Below are 6,000 nucleotides of genomic sequence, written 5' to 3' on the forward strand. Positions count from 1 at the left end.
TCAGCAGTCAGGGTGCATTCAGTGTAGCTCCACTGACATGCCCCACAGACTGCCGAGACCCCACCACCGTATCGAGTGTCCCATGCCCGAACAAAACACACCAATGTAGTAAACCAAAAATGAACTTTATTGGAGAGATAACCAAATATGTACAGACTCTCATCTTTTGTTGGGTTGGGGTCGGTCACAGCTTTTGAGATAACAGGTATAATTAACCAACCAAATATACCATGTCAACAAGGCGTAATGCCAGGCCGGACTCCCGGCGCAATCAGCCTTCGCTTAACATCCACCATTTTCGACCACTGACCGCCACGGAGGAGCAAAAGTCGCTAGACTGCGCTCCGACCCCCACCCATGATTGATAGCACAACCCCGTCCTGAGGGTCCAATAAAATTGCATACTGGAGGCCTCGTCCGTTGCACCGCTCCCTGACCAATTCAAAATATAAGAATGGCCCAACCGCCGCACTACCAAACGGGCAAAGTATCAGCAATAGAATTACAAACCGAGAACATGACGGGTGCGAAAACAGATGCGAAAACAGATGTTAGGGTCAAGCATCTAAGCGGTAATGCTTGAAATGACTGAATTACCAGGGGTGAATACATAAATGTTATGGCAATAACTACGCACATGTGGGCAAGGGTGTACATGAGGCGGCAAAACTGGGCGGCAAGAGAAAATCATCCAAAAAAGGGGTTGAAAACAACTAAGAAATTAATGGCAGACAGGTGAACTTGTAAAATATGAAAAACGACTTGGTGTCAGGAAAAGAAAACAGGATCCCGCCAATTGCAATTCAACGTACCGCATTTGAAGGAATACGGTGAAAAATCCGAATCCACTTATGGATTGGAGCAAACGAAGGTTCCCTAGGAAAGGATAAAGGATGAAAATTAAAACAAAAGTGAAGCCAAATTACCGCTGAGCAGCTGCTCCTTTATTGGGTATCGGTCAAGCCATGTCGCCATCATAAGGCTCACTGGCATCGTTATTTGGCCTGTGAAGTGGCGTTGCTGGCAGTTTTGCAGATGGCTGGGGGCACTGGGGGCACTGGGCTGATGCGTGCGGTCCACCCGGATATGTGGCGCCCCTGACCTAGTCAGGCACCACTGAGTACTGCACCCATGCTGGGGACAGTACAATACAGGTAATCCAGAAGGCTGACCGAGGTGTGACTACACAGGCGCATAGTGATCAGGCCTCACACATGTACCTATGAGAGGACCCCTGGGGATCCCAGGAGGGGGAAAAGCCTTCACCTCCACTGGAATAGTGGAGGGGGCCAAAAGCCTCCATCTCCTCTCAAGGGGTGTGGTAAGAGAGCCTGGTTGCTAGGTGGCATAGGCAGGCACAAGGGGAAAAGAGAAGGAGGAGTAAACAGTCTGCAGCAGAGTGTGGAGGAGTGAGGAGCATGAAGTGGAGCTCAGACAGGAGGAGAAGTGCAGGTCCCTCAAGTGAGCCGGTTCAGTGCAGTGCAGAGTCCAGGGAGCTCCGAGGAGAGCTGACCCCTTCCCCTGGGGCTGTTGCAGTCTGACAGCGTCCGCGCAGTGACTACCGACGGGGGAGAACGGTCACCTAGGAGTGCTACCCGAAACCCATCTCCAGCTAGAGAGAGAGCACAGAGTGGGAAGTAAGGAGACTGCTAGGGAGTACCAGGCCCAAACGGGCGGCAGATCCCGGAGCGGGGATAGATCCACCTTTCCCTGCTAAACCTGCCGGTGTGGGGCCCTCAAAGCCCACACCACAACACCTAAAAGCCGCAGCCACGTAGCCACAGTTAGGGCCCATAGCTCACAGGAGGCAAGCAGCTGGAGTGATCTGGCCCAGGCAACAAGCAAACGGCAAACGAAGGGGAGTGAGGCTTCAGCAACTTCCCTGGGTGACCCCCATAGGGACTAAAAGTCGGGGTTACCCCAAACCACCAAGGGCTAAGGAAGGCGAGTTGGTAGTCACCATCAGAAGTCAGCCTGAAGGATACCTGGTTCCCGCCTGGTTCATCCCAGCTACGCCCGGGTTACTCACCCTGCCACCTGAAGTGAGTAAAACCCCTGAAAGACATCCTGCGTGTGTGGAGTTATTCTGCGCCTTGTGGTTCTACACACCTACACAGGGCCCTGGGGCTTGCCTCACTCTCAGGAGGCTATTCCAACTAACTGCACTCACCATCAGCCCCAGGTGTCCCTCAACCTGCAGTGGCGGTCCCCACTGACCGCAATACTGAGAGTGGCGTCACGACAAATAGAAGATTCCCTACCTGTGACGAGATCCAGCCGAGTGGAGTCCCTGAAGGTAATGCACCGACACAACACCTGTGGGGCTTCACATCTGGCGTCACGAACAGGATAAGGACTAGACCTGTCCAGACAGGTGACCATGTGCCTGGGCGGTCCGCTTGAAAAATTGGAAGCGCCGCCATATTGCCACCATGAAAAGCGTGCTGAAAAACAACAGCAGCCCGCGCTGGGAGAAGTTACCGCCCACGAAGAGGTGTGGCTACCCAGAGATCCCCTGCAGAGTTCTGACCTCGCTTGTGAAGAGAGCGGAAGCGTCCAGAGACGGCGGAACGGAAAAGAAGCCAGCAGCTTGTTGCTAGAGAAAATGGCGTCTGAATGCAGAGACCCAGAGCCGGGCTCCGCTGCCTGGTGGTGTCGGGAGCTCGCCGAGTTCTGCGATCAACTGGAGGCCAGGGTCGGGAGGCTGATCAGAGAGGGACGGACGGAGTTTCTGTGGATGACCGCGGCGGTTCAGGCCTATGAGGGGAGAGCCGCGCGCCGAGTGCCAGACCGGGCGGTGACGACTCAGACCCCGATGCTGCCACCGATGGGTGAGTCCAGTGATGCCCCTGCCAGCGCGAGTGCCCCGACCCCTGCTGCCACGCCCGCAGTCCCTGAGGAGGCGTCCGGCGCGGCGACGCTGAAGCAGGCCGCAGCCACGCCAGGTGCAGCCCGCCAAGCTCAGGCCGCCGCAGCGATGCCCTGCTCGGCCCACCAAGACCCGGTCCCTGCAGCAACGCCCAGTCCGGCCCGCAGAGAACCGGCTGCCACCGCGACCCTCATCCGCGCCGCAGGTGTGACGCTGACCCAGGCCGCCGCCATGCTAGGCCCGGCCCGCCGAGACCCCACCGCAGCAGCAACGCTCGTCCGCGCCGCAAGTGAGGTGCTGAACCAGGCCGCAGCCACGCCAGGTGCGGCCCGCCAAGTTCCGATCGCTGCAGCGACGCCCAGCCCAGCCTGCACCGATCCCATCGCAGCTGCGACGCCGATCCAAGCTGCGCCAGAAGTGCCCATCCAGGCCGCCGCCATGCCGGGCGCGGCCCGCCAAGACCAGGCCGCCGCCATATCGGGCGCGGCCCGCCAAGATAAGATTGCATCACCATTTCCCCCGGCCTGCAAGGCCAGAGCAGCCACCGCTCCCCAGCCTAAGGAGGTCCCTGCAAGGAAATCTCTGATAGGTGAAGACTCCGCATACTGGCAGCTGAAGGCTGACATGGAGGCCAAGTTCCCACAGGAGATGGTGGATCAGTACATGCTCCCTCCGCACACCCCCAAGAGGATTCCGGCAACCCCTGCAGCAACCACGCCAAAGAGTCCCCCGCCTGGGCCTGCTGAAGAAAGTCCATCCCCAGCACTGCCACCACCGGAGTGCTCAGAAGAACTAAGGGGGAGGGGAGGCCAGGAAGCTGAGGAGCTGACCTCGGAGATACCAGCAGTGGATCCATGCCCAGAGCCGGAGATGTTGCCATACTCCCGCTGGGATGAGGAAGACCTGACACCGTCTGCGGAAGAAGATTTGCCTAAAAGCCTCACCTGGGAGCTTGTAAGCTGTACCTCGCAGAATCCAGCCCGCAAGACACGGCGCCGTAGCAGAACCCAGTTTTCCCCTGCACCGCCATCCCCAGAGCAGAGAGAAGTCACGGCCCGAGACCTAGAAGAAAAACGGTTCCTGAGAAGAGCCAAAGCACAGGTCAGAGGACCCCTTTGTAGAGGAATTGTGGAAGACTTTAACTTGAAGAGCGGATACGGCTTTATAGTGGCATCAGGTATGAAAGAGGGCATTTTTGTCAATAGACGAGACGTCAGAGCCCACTTGCCCAGAGGACATCCTGGAAGAAACCTAAGGATGGGAGACACAGTGCAGTTTACCATGCATCAAGGCGAAAGAGGCTGGTATGCGCTAGATGTAGCACCATGTCCTAAAGAAGAAAGGAAAGACAGCGATAAAGAAAGAAAAGACAAAGGACCTACTGACGAGACTACCACAGATGAAGAAAGAGGTCAAGGAAGCAACAGGTGCCGCAGCCCTACAGGCCCAAGCCCTGGTGAGGAGGAATCTGCATAAAGTTCATGTAAAGTAAAGCAAGTTACCAGTTTGAAAAAGTTTGTTTTGCAACGTTTTACAAGTTTAAGAATGTGCCCACATAAACTGATGTGAGAAATGAACCTTAAGGCTATGAACTGGCTATAGCCACAAACTCTCGCAGTGTAAATAGTTACACCAGAGGGCACCACCACCACCAGAGTCAGCCTGTTTAGGGGCTTGGCTCGTCTGCAACCAGGGGGCACGTCCGTATATAGGGCCTTGGCTTACCTGCAACCAGAGAGCATGCCTGTTTATGGGGCCTGGCTCTCCACCACAAAGAGGATACCTGGTCAGCACCAACTGTGAAGGCCGCCTCTGGATCCTGCCAGAAGTGGCTGAAGGCGCGGCTTCACCAGGCCAGGTATACCCTGAAGACCACCAGACCATGAAAGCCGCCTCTACATCCTGCCAGAAGTGGCTGAAGGCGCGGCCAACGTGAGAGGGTTTTGGGTGGGTTAACGGACTTGTGGGTGGAGGGTGGTGATGTATGGTACCTGGTGCTTTTAAAAATGTTTTAATGTTTTATGCATTTTAAAATGTTGTCTTGCAGCCCGAGGACGTGCTGGTGATAACTAAGGGGGAATGTGGCGCCCCTGACCTAGTCAGGCACCACTGAGTACTGCACCCATGCTGGGGACAGTACAATACAGGTAATCCAGAAGGCTGACCGAGGTGTGACTACACAGGCGCATAGTGATCAGGCCTCACACATGTACCTATGAGAGGACCCCTGGGGATCCCAGGAGGGGGAAAAGCCTTCACCTCCACTGGAATAGTGGAGGGGGCCAAAAGCCTCCATCTCCTCTCAAGGGGTGTGGTAAGAGAGCCTGGTTGCTAGGTGGCGTAGGCAGGCACAAGGGGAAAAGAGAAGGAGGAGTAAACAGTCTGCAGCAGAGTGTGGAGGAGTGAGGAGCATGAAGTGGAGCTCAGACAGGAGGAGAAGTGCAGGTCCCTCAAGTGAGCCGGTTCAGTGCAGTGCAGAGTCCAGGGAGCTCCGAGGAGAGCTGACCCCTTCCCCTGGGGCTGTTGCAGTCTGACAGCGTCCGCGCAGTGACTACCGACGGGGGAGAACGGTCACCTAGGAGTGCTACCCGAAACCCATCTCCAGCTAGAGAGAGAGCACAGAGTGGGAAGTAAGGAGACTGCTAGGGAGTACCAGGCCCAAACGGGCGGCAGATCCCGGAGCGGGGATAGATCCACCTTTCCCTGCTAAACCTGCCGGTGTGGGGCCCTCAAAGCCCACACCACAACACCTAAAAGCCGCAGCCACGTAGCCACAGTTAGGGCCCATAGCTCACAGGAGGCAAGCAGCTGGAGTGATCTGGCCCAGGCAACAAGCAAACGGCAAACGAAGGGGAGTGAGGCTTCAGCAACTTCCCTGGGTGACCCCCATAGGGACTAAAAGTCGGGGTTACCCCAAACCACCAAGGGCTAAGGAAGGCGAGTTGGTAGTCACCATCAGAAGTCAGCCTGAAGGATACCTGGTTCCCGCCTGGTTCATCCCAGCTACGCCCGGGTTACTCACCCTGCCACCTGAAGTGAGTAAAACCCCTGAAAGACATCCTGCGTGTGTGGAGTTATTCTGCGCCTTGTGGTTCTACACACCTACACAGGGCCCTGGGGCTTGCCTCACT

Source organism: Anomaloglossus baeobatrachus, chromosome 4 (assembly GCF_048569485.1).
Source record: "Anomaloglossus baeobatrachus isolate aAnoBae1 chromosome 4, aAnoBae1.hap1, whole genome shotgun sequence".
NCBI classification, from domain to species: Eukaryota; Metazoa; Chordata; class Amphibia; order Anura; family Aromobatidae; genus Anomaloglossus; species Anomaloglossus baeobatrachus.